The sequence below is a fragment of the Armigeres subalbatus genome, chromosome 3, assembly GCF_024139115.2.
Source record: "Armigeres subalbatus isolate Guangzhou_Male chromosome 3, GZ_Asu_2, whole genome shotgun sequence".
In the NCBI taxonomy this organism is placed as follows: Eukaryota; Metazoa; Arthropoda; class Insecta; order Diptera; family Culicidae; genus Armigeres; species Armigeres subalbatus.
This window is the reverse complement of record NC_085141.1, coordinates 233274174-233284598: the sequence shown is the minus strand read 5'-3', so window position 1 is coordinate 233284598 and position 10425 is coordinate 233274174. Positions and strand designations below refer to the sequence as shown.

The window sequence follows — 10425 nt, the reverse complement described above, 5'->3', positions numbered from 1 at the left end:
TTCATATGTTCTCAAACTATGACTTATGTACGTTACCCCACTCTAGCACATGCGTAGGTGTTTGTCATTTTTCCCAAACAGATACGAGTGATTATTTTCTATTGATTTAGAAATTTTTATCATCACAGCCATTCGGGCAAGTTGAGTACAAACACAGCTTATCATGTGTCTCGGGCTGATAGCAGCGTTTGTGTGTGAAGTAAATGCTTTCCCTTAATGATGATGTGTAGTTGAGTCGGTTGGGCAGGTAGGTGGTGGTCACGGATGCGGCTCAGGTGTATTCTGCCGCCGACTGCATTAGTCTCTCTCGACCCGTGAATGAAGTTCGCCGCACCACGTCGTAGTTGCTCGCCTTTTCAAGTATCGGCGCGACCGCGATTGAAGGCCTCTCGGAGCTGTGTGTTACCTTTTTCCACTGCAGGCTTTTAGGTGCCTACCAACGCAGCCACACACGATCGATATCGCATGAGCAGCAATCAACCAGGAAGTCGACGGTCAAGAAAAGCGAAACATGGAGAAATAGTTTCATTCAGTTATTCGTCGTATGGAACTGCCTCGCTAGCCGGTGGTAGTGTATAGTGCAAAGTGCAGTTGCACAACCGCCGCACTGATTCATAAGTGCAAACATAGTTGGAACCGTCAAAGAGTGATAACGAGCAGCAGCGCAAGTTTTCAGCTGGTATTCCGTTTCAAGTTGTGCAATTTCGTGACCATAAGTGAAAAAACAATCTTTGTTAGCACAGCAGTGAACGAATTGGTGAGTGGTGAGCGCCTGTGTGGGTTAGCCTCGGTGGTTAGGGTTGTTCAGTTAGCGTGTCGTAAAGCGGGCATCGCCTAGCACTTGTGTTCCTATCAACGGGTGATAAGACTGACATGAGTCATCAAAAGATTCGGGTATCGGGTTTTCATAATTTGGTATATAACGAAAAAGGAATTTTGATGATAGTGTTTTATTTTTATGTGATATGAAGTTCTAAGGAACCACGAGCAAAAGTGAAATCCAATCCAGATTCCATAATTATTCATAATAGAAGTATAATGAAACAAATTGTGTGAATTCTCATATTAAACCTTCAGTGAAACCTTATTAAATTTACATATAATGTGTGCCTTTTATTAAACAAACCTTAATATTTGCCTTTGCTGTTGTCCACTACAAGTTTTACCTGTTTTTGACTTATTTGAGCTAATTAGGAGCTTTCCCTAGCAGACAGGTAAGATCCATTCCAAATGTTTGTTAAAATTTTCCATTATCTATTCATTCTGAAGGCTTTTTTTTGGATTTCAGTTGGGAAAAATAGTTAAAAATTCGTTTTTTTGTTCAGCCTTATAGTAGGAAGGAATTAAAGGAACTGGATCCTCCCTCGAGATCCTAAATCCTTCAACGTAGGGGAAAAGGCCCCAAAATGCCCCCCCACGATGCAAAAGGCCATTTCGGTATGTCCTCATATTTACCGTAGATAGTAGATAGGAAGGTACCCGAGTAGAATCCGTGATATTGATAACAAAACATGATATGTACTTGTTTGAAATGAGTAAAAATAACAAAAAATTGCACCGAAATATCATAAAATATCAGGTTTTGCTATTAAGAAGACCAAACTATTAGCTCAAGATATTGATAAGTTCTTGTTAATGTCAATACACGATATTTTTATGATATTTCGGTGCATTTATTTGTGAAAACTCATATGTGAATATGTATATCAGGTTTTTTTTCGTATATTTATTTGGTGGGTGGCTGGGTTCGATTCCCGGTGCCGGTCTAGGCAATTTTCGGATTGGAAATTATCTCGACTTCCCTGGGCATAAAAGTATCATCGTGTTAGCCTCATGATATACGAATGCAGAAATGGTATCCTGGCTTACAAACCTCGCAGTTAATAACTGTGGAAGAACTTAATGAATACTAAGCTGCGAGGCGGCTCTGTCCCAGTGTGGGGATGTAATGCCAATAAGAAAAGAAAAGAAATTTATTTGGTAGGCACTCTGTGTTCTTAACCGCTACTATAATTCGTCATTGTTGTCGTTGCCAGTCCATATCATCGTGTGTCCATTGTGTTCATTTGTGCATGTGGTGGGTGAATCCAGTGATCGTTGCTTTGTTCGGTTGCCATTAATCGAAGTACGTTGGAGGAGTGCCTCCGAGAAGAACTGTTTTGTCAGTCGTCATCAGGCAGCCATATCGGTGAGGCGCGTTCCCCAAAGCGCCACCGTACGGACTGCGCTTCTGGCGACTGACGAAGGTTTGGTGGAGGATCTGGGAATCGAACCCATGACCATTCGCTTATAAGGCGAACGTGTAGCCAACTACGCTACGGGACCCCACATGTACATTATGTTGAAGAGAATGATTTGAAGAATCTCGGGTACTTATTCAACAGGACGTATGTGATTTTGTAAACAAAGATTCAAACGTCGAATTGTCCAATCTGATAGCCCTCCCACGCGAACCATCACCACAGACAGGTAGGGGAAGCCATCGGCTACCTGTTGGTGGTGTTGGTTTGCGTGGGAGTGCCATCAGATCGGATAAATCGACGTTTCAAACTTTGTTCACAAAATCACATACGTCCTTTGACTAGATCCCACGACCCCGCAGTCCCACCGAAGGGAAAGTGGTTACCTCCAATACATTTTTCAAATTATGTATCATCTTCCACATAATGTACATATTCACATTTGAGCTTTCACAACATTGTAAATTAATGTCCAAGTCGGGTGGTTTAATCCCCGGAAATAGGCAATTAAATATGATTGAACTGCATTTTTGCACCCCCCTGAAATGAGATGTAGTTCTTGAAGCCGTCTACCGATTGGGTGGCGCTAGTGTTGCTTTTCCTATTTCAAGCTCCATTCATACCGCCGCGAGAGCATTGGCGATTGGCGCTTTGATATTGCATGAAGAAGAAGAAGCAGCAAGATAATAATCAAAAATATTCGCACGGGAAAACATGCGAAGAAATTTTTGAAACTCTTCTTTAAAATTCTGGAAGCAATTTAATTAAAAACGGTAAGCAGTACGGGGCTATATAGACTTGTTTTCTACTGCACAATAGGCAAAATATTTCAATTTAAATTTTTATTCTGTGTTATCATACTTAATACACAGTATAAGAAAAGTCCAACCCCGTACTGTTTACCGTTTTTAATTAAATTGTCTCTAGAATTTCAGAGAAGAGTTTCAAAAATATCCTCGTATGTTTTCCCGTGCGAATTTTTTAAAATATCATCTTTCTGCTTCTTCTTCTTCATGCAACATCAAAGTTCCAATTAATAACGTCGAAAATCACGCAACAATACATCTCGTTAAATATAATTTAACAATGCAACACATGCCGCTTACGCATCCGACTGTTCTGACTTCGTGTGTTTATTGCTTAACCGGCAATGTTTACATCCAGCACCATGTTGCAGCACCATGTTGCAGCACCATGATTTTGGCTTCAGTCGAGTTGATCGTGGATGACAGCCGTTTCATGGGGGTGCATTTTTGACGTAAACTACGTCTAAGGGGAAGACTCGGATACAGGGTGTAAAATGAAAATTTCAAAATTGAGGACCGTCACGAAATCATGTAAGATTTGTAACATTAATATGTCCTTTATCTTTTAATGAATTTTAAAGATTTATATTTCAATCGATTCATAAACTCTCCACCAATTTGCCAGTACTATTGAAACTTTTAAGTATCATCACTAAACTATTGAAAATTTCAGTTCTTTCATGTATCATGCATCCCCTTTGCATCGCGTTCCAATTCTAGACCAACATTTGAAAACTAGACAGTGGGGTCCCTTCTCCCTGACAGAGTGGGAGATGCTGCTAAAGCTGGGTGGTAGTATCGGTGGGATAATTCCTTCTTTCCTATATATAATATTATATATAGCGGAATAATTGGTTCTGTCAGTGTACTATATTTGGTTTCACGTAGTTTACGTCGAACGGTCGTGTCTTGTATAAAACCCTAACATTTTTTTGTTATTTTCGCTTGTTATTTTTACTCTTTTTTCAAACAAGTTCATATCATGTTTTGTTATCAATATCACGTTTTACTGTTAATGAACTATTATATCAATTTGATGATACATCTAATATTTCGGCGAAGCAAAACGTCTTAGTGAGACCAGGGTTGAAGTGTGGCAAAGGCAATGCAGTGAAATACATGGATCTCAGCATTTTCTACGGTCAATCTCACCGCCGTCGTCGTGAGTGCGACTGCGGGAGAGTCAAAAAATCATTCCAGCTCCAACCAAGGATGGAAGAAAATAAAAAAATGAAATAAAAAAACATCACCTTCATCGAGTGCTGCCGAATATTTGCAAGCCTGAGTGAGACTAACCCACAATGTACTACGCGTCTCCATGCTCTGTCCATTCCAAAATGCTGACTCGCCGTCGCGTGATGCGTTGTTCCCAAAGAGTTTCTAACTATAAGGCATTTTGCCTCGTGAGTTTTCCGGCAAAGAAATATCACCACTTTTTTGAAATTTGAAAATAATATTCGCTAGATACTTCTACTTTGTTCAAAAATAATGCCAAATATTATGGACATGTAAAGATAATCCAAAAAACGCTTTCTGTATATGATCTATTTCATTTTAATTTAATTTAGGAATATTTTTCGGTTTGCATATCCTGACCTTTTCAATTGTGAATCTCACCACAGTATAAAACATTTTTTGTTTGACCCGGAGTGGTAGAAATAGCAATACCTACATATACGTATATACGCAATCTTTGCATTATGACCAGTTCAGCCGAACGACATTTTCGGCCTTATGTTTATTTTGACTGAATGATACTTTCGGCTAGATGGGTTTTGGTCCAATGGATTTGGTAGGCCGCACATCTTTCCGCATTTGTGACCTTCAGCCCAGTATTGTAAAATAACATCTACATGCCTTCTGACTGATTCGTTCAAATATGTTTAAGAAGGTAAATTCACTTTTTAATTCTTGAGGTGATCATAACGATTGAGTTTTGTATTTCTCACGCCCGTTTGTATTGTGCTTCATGCGGTGCTGAAGCAATCTCGCCCATGCTGCATTCTGCTCTTCCTCTAACTGCTCACATTCGCCGTCATACCAGTCGTTTCTCTGATTTTTCTGTTGGCCCATCTTTGGTGGAAGGTAGTCGCTCGATGCCCACTTTTCCAAACTTTCTGTCCTGTCCAGCAGATTACCTGCAGCGCTACAACGTCGACGATGCGGGGATGTAATTCATCGTAGATTATCCTGTCGACTTGCAGTGTCATGTTCCAAGCTTCCAATCGTGATCCTTTGTTCGTTGCCTATTGTATCGAGTCGTATTGTCTCCTCCCGAGCAGCACAAGTTGGACAAAACTGGTTGCAGCAACTTGATTGTGACTAAATCTGGTCACATATGAGTTGCAGTAACTTTTGTGAAACATGTGTGCCAGACAGACAGACAACCAGACAGGAAAACTGGTTGTATTATATACGTAAAACGAACTTAGGGAAGCACAAAGTCGACTCTGGAACTAACTAGACACTGTTGAAGATCGCGGTAATAAAATGATGGTTTTCGGAGGAGCGTTGGAATAAAAGTTGTTATTCGTATGGATGATAGAATACGAAAAAGACCGACAGAGATTGGTCTGTTTATTTTGTAATCTTTTGACATATCGAATGCTATAAAGTTATTTATAGCACATACACGCTTAGATAGGAATAATCAATTTAAGGATATACATCAGTCCTTCCCTCTTCAGGAGTTATTTGATAATATTTCATTTTTTTTAAAATATAGTTAACAAATATTAACAATAAGAACAATAGTAGTTTGTGCAACTAGTTGCAAAAAGATGATTTTTTCAGCACGAGTTGTACGTTTATCCAACGAGGCTTGCCGAGTTGGATAAATACTACGAGTGCTGAAAAAATCGAGTTTTGCAACGAGTTGCACACGCTATTTTTTGCAATGACGAAAATTGGGCTTTAATAGGTATGATAAATCTATACCAAAATTGTACAATCGAATTTACTCCACATGATCATTCATGCCAATAAATTATGTTGCGGCAGAGAACAATAAGATTCCATCTTATCGTGCCAAATTGCATAGCTCGAAAAGCTATGAAGCGAAGAATGCAATTGCCTTTGGAAAATTGTGATGTTATGTCCAACAAACCATTTCATTTATTACGAGACGCTTAGAGTACATTATTTAAACACCCACCCAAACTAATTCAGCTAAATGTAGTCAAGTAACTACTGTCCCGATGTAGGTTTTTCATTATAGCACCAAAATGAGTGCTATAATGAATATTATGCAACCCATTTGAGTTGCATAATGGTCATTAAAGCACCCATTCTGTTGGTATGGAAAAGTAGGCCGTTTTATCACTCAAATGACAACTGTAAACCAGGTATTATGATCAGGAATTGCAAAAAATTCATTTCGATTCAAAAATATTGAAATTCATTTTTATGGTTATTCTTCCGCGTTCTCTTCGAACACCTCGGCAGGCCATCGAGCGCCAAATGTTCATCCATCTTTCGTTTTCGATTCGGCTTAACCGTTGGTATCTCGTTTGCTCGTCCTCGCAAGTCGCTCTCCGAGAATCCCCGGAAGGGCTCCTTACATGGTTCCTCGTGCTACGTGCTAGGTGGTGGTGGTAATGGATCGGTATCGACAATAAATTCGACATAAACCACCATCCGTCTCCGTGTACGACTGCCTGCATTGTCTATGATCTTAATTTGACTTCGGTGCGCCGTGGTAGTTATTCCGTTTCCAGATGTAATCTGTAGAATATTTTTACAAACTCGTTTTAGAAAATACGCTTTCATCCATTTAGCCTGATGGTGAGGATTGCTGTTCTTGTACCATAATGCGTCATCTACCATCAGACTATCCAAAAGATCTTTACTAGGCATTTTACCACTATCGGTACTAGATCTATTGGCTATTTCTTCGAAACGATTGTCACAGTTACTTAATGGTACATTACTATTGTTTTTGTAGTCCTTTACATTAATCATATTGATTAACAGTTTTAAAGTGTATACTGAAACATTCCTAGAAGAAATTAATCCTTCCATCGTCATATAATTTTTTAAATTTATTAAAAATAATCCAATTAGGTCCTCCAGTTTTGCGCCTAAGTATTTTGGGTCAAGTAGAAACATTTTCATTACATCTTTAACCATACGAACTACCCTCTCCGCCTTGCCATTAATAGCAAGGTTATACGGAAGACTGTCCAAAACCCATATTCCTTGCCTCTAAAAAAGGTTATTGAAATCATGAGGATTGAATAACGGACTATTACCTGACATTCTGTCTGGAAACCCAAAATTATCCAAATATGCTAACAGCAGTTTTATCAATTCTTCACATTCCGTTCTATTTTTCATCCATTCAACTTCCATCCAATTTGAAAAGTCATCATCGTTCAATAAATGAGCGTGATGTTTGTAGTAGAAAAACCCTTGGTGTATTCTACCAAAAAGTTTTGTGGAAGGAGTCCATTTCAAGATAATCATCTGTTTTGGTTGCTCTGCCATAACAGCAGGAGCATCACAAGCACTAACAATCTTTTTCAAATCAGCAACTGACTGCTCCAAAGGGAATCGCAAACAAATATCAGCATTATTATCCCTCATTGCATTGGAAACGTCAAAAGTTTTCCTATAGATAGGTGTGTCAATTTTTAAAACCAACTCGGCTTCATTACCTTCAATAGGAGTCGATGATTCATTAATGGAAATATCAGACAATTTTGTCTTGACATTCATTAAGTTGTTTTTGCGTTCAATTATTCTGTTCTCAGATACTTGTTTATCAAAACTATTTCGCCAGAAAACATCCAACCAAGTTCTCCCAAATAAAGGAACAAAATCATAATCACAATCTAAAACTAAAAGTTTCAATTTTGCCTTCTTATTCCGAAAATCAACCGAAACAATAACTTCACCAGCGATTTTTAATCGAGAACCGTTTACCACTACTAAACTTTTAAAACTTTCCTCCAGGGGAACATTGAATTTAGCCAAAAATAGCTTCTTACCAATCATGGAAACGTCGGAGCCACTATCAATCTCCATCTGCACATTGATGCCTTGAATAGCCAGTTCTAGTAAACATGGACGACTTTTGTTAATGGAGGAAACATGCATGCACTGTAATTCACCAGGATCCGAATCATCACTCTTGTCTTCCCAACAACTCATCATATTCGACAAATTATCGTCATTTTTCGCACAGGTTTTTTCAAAGTTGATGTTGTTGATCGGACTCCTCTTGAAATGTTCCAGCTTCGGGCACCTCCTGCGAACATGTCCTCGAACTCCACAATAGTAGCACACTCGGTGGTCGTTACCGCTTTTGAGTTCCACCGGGTGAACCACTGCATCTTGGTACCACCTTTGTTGTTCATGGTGCCGCTCTTGTCTAACCCGTTCAGTCTCCGAACGATGATTCGCGCGATTGTTGTACCTATTGTAGGGTTTTGCATTGCGCTCGTCCTCACCTGGAAAATGTCTGTAGCCTACTCGGCTCTTCACTGGACCATGCCCTTGATTTAAATTTGCCAGGCGTTGAAAAAGGTTACCACGACTTCCAACAATAGAAGCGATTTGTTCAAGAGAATTGTTTTGTGTTAATGTTTTTCATTAGAAGCAGCTAACTCCCATGTAGAAATAATTCTCTCGATCCTGTTTATCACCTTTAAAGTTACAATACTCAGCTTGGAGCTTAAGCGAAAAAAAAATATCACTGGCTGTTTCACCAGGTTGCTGTACTCGGGACCCAAATTTAAACCGTTGAATCAAAGCTGTATCAGTTTGGTCTAACTTTTGTTTAAGTTTATCAATCATTTCATCTAACGGTGCATCATCAAGCAACTGTTCACTAAAGTACAAATTTTGAGCCACTTCAAAAAGATAATCACCCCCAAGAAGAAACATCTGGTCTTTCTAGTCGGCATCTGCTACTTTATTGACACGAAGATGGCACCCAAGTCGCTTGAACCATGATGCGAAAGATTGCTCTATGCGGTACGGGTCGATGTTCGGTGCTACATACGACATGGTTTCTATATGCAAAGTATTTTAATAAGGTAATAATTTCAAAATAATTCGAATAAATGTTTAAAATATCTTGTTTGAACAATAGCGTAAAACACACAAATTCGAATATTTCAATTGGTTTTAACCATTTCACACACAATACATTAAAAGCAAAATACTTCCATAAATTGAGCTAAAAAAACTTCCATAAAATTTCACCAATTAGCAACAACAATTTAAAATATAATAAACCCTTCTAATTTTCTCAATACATATCCGCCATTCATGCGAAAAAAAGGATATTGTTCAATTGTGTGTTTTTTTTGTCTTATTGTATGCACTTTTTCACGAACAACGAATCAAAAGATTCACTCAATTGTGTGAACTTTTTCACGAACAATGAATGAAAAGATTTACTCAACGGGTGTAAACTTCAAAAAATAAATAATAAAGCTAAGAAAAATGACTTACCACAATCGAATACAAACCACGAAGGTGTAACCTGTACCGGAATTCTCCGTACTATAATTCCAAAAGGGAAAAAATCGACCGGTCCGCCGGGAGTCGTGCTAATCTATTTGAAAACAAAAGAAGAAATCTTATTATTTACGAATTAATATATGCTTTCAAAATCCATTCACTTCTTTTGTTTTTTTTTTCAACAATAAAAAAAGGCACTTCAATATGAAAAATATTCTTTTCACAATTTTCTCCGTGTATTGTTTTCACATGGAACAATAAAATCATCCAGCGTTCTTCTGCCGCTTCAAAATGGCGTTTTAGTTGCACCCAAAATGCTCGCCCCAGCCTTTTTCAAGGCTTTTGTTTTACTTACACTGTACCCAACGAAAACTTTTCCGGGATCTACCACCTGCTTCTGTTCCGCTGCTGCCGAAATCACGCCGCCGCCAAAGGGCACGACTGTAGCTTGTCACTGTAGTTCCGGCAAAATCAGCTTCCCACTGCGTAAGTTGTGCGTCAATTTCCTTCTTGTCCGACGAATTATGCTTCCCACTTGTCTTTGTCCGGCCAATTCTGCACCGTAAAACTTTTTGCACACTCGCGCACGATAGGGGAAGAGGTCCCAAAACGCCCCCCCGATGCAAAACGCCTTCTGTGGTTTCCCTCATATTTACCGTCATTAAGATGTCCGAAACAAAACTAGATCTTAAATTATGTAGGATAGGCGAAGAAAGTTTCAAAATAGTGCATGGAAAGGTCGGAAAAACCGAAAATTTCCACATTTTGAAGAAACATCTAACATTTTTAAGAGGCAAAACGCCCTAGTGGCAATAACCTACAAAGTACTTGCGTCTCCACGCGCTATCCATACTAGAATGCTGATTCGCCGACGCGTGGTACTTTGTTCCCTAGGAGCTGCCAGCTAAAAG

The 10425-nt window shown here is 39.0% G+C and overlaps 1 protein-coding gene across 2 annotated transcripts in view; it reads left to right on the top strand.

Annotated features, from left to right (window-relative positions):
- Window positions 1-282: 282 nt before the first annotated feature.
- The window catches only part of LOC134220868 (uncharacterized), a 59700-nt gene continuing 49557 nt past the window's right edge, over window positions 283-10425 (top strand). The window contains exon 1 of one of the 2 annotated variants that reach the window (XM_062700027.1): window positions 283-757. The gene's annotated coding sequence lies outside the window, so the exon portion shown is untranslated. The remainder of the gene's footprint in view (window positions 758-10425) is intronic. The other variant, XM_062700030.1, reaches the window with a different exon arrangement.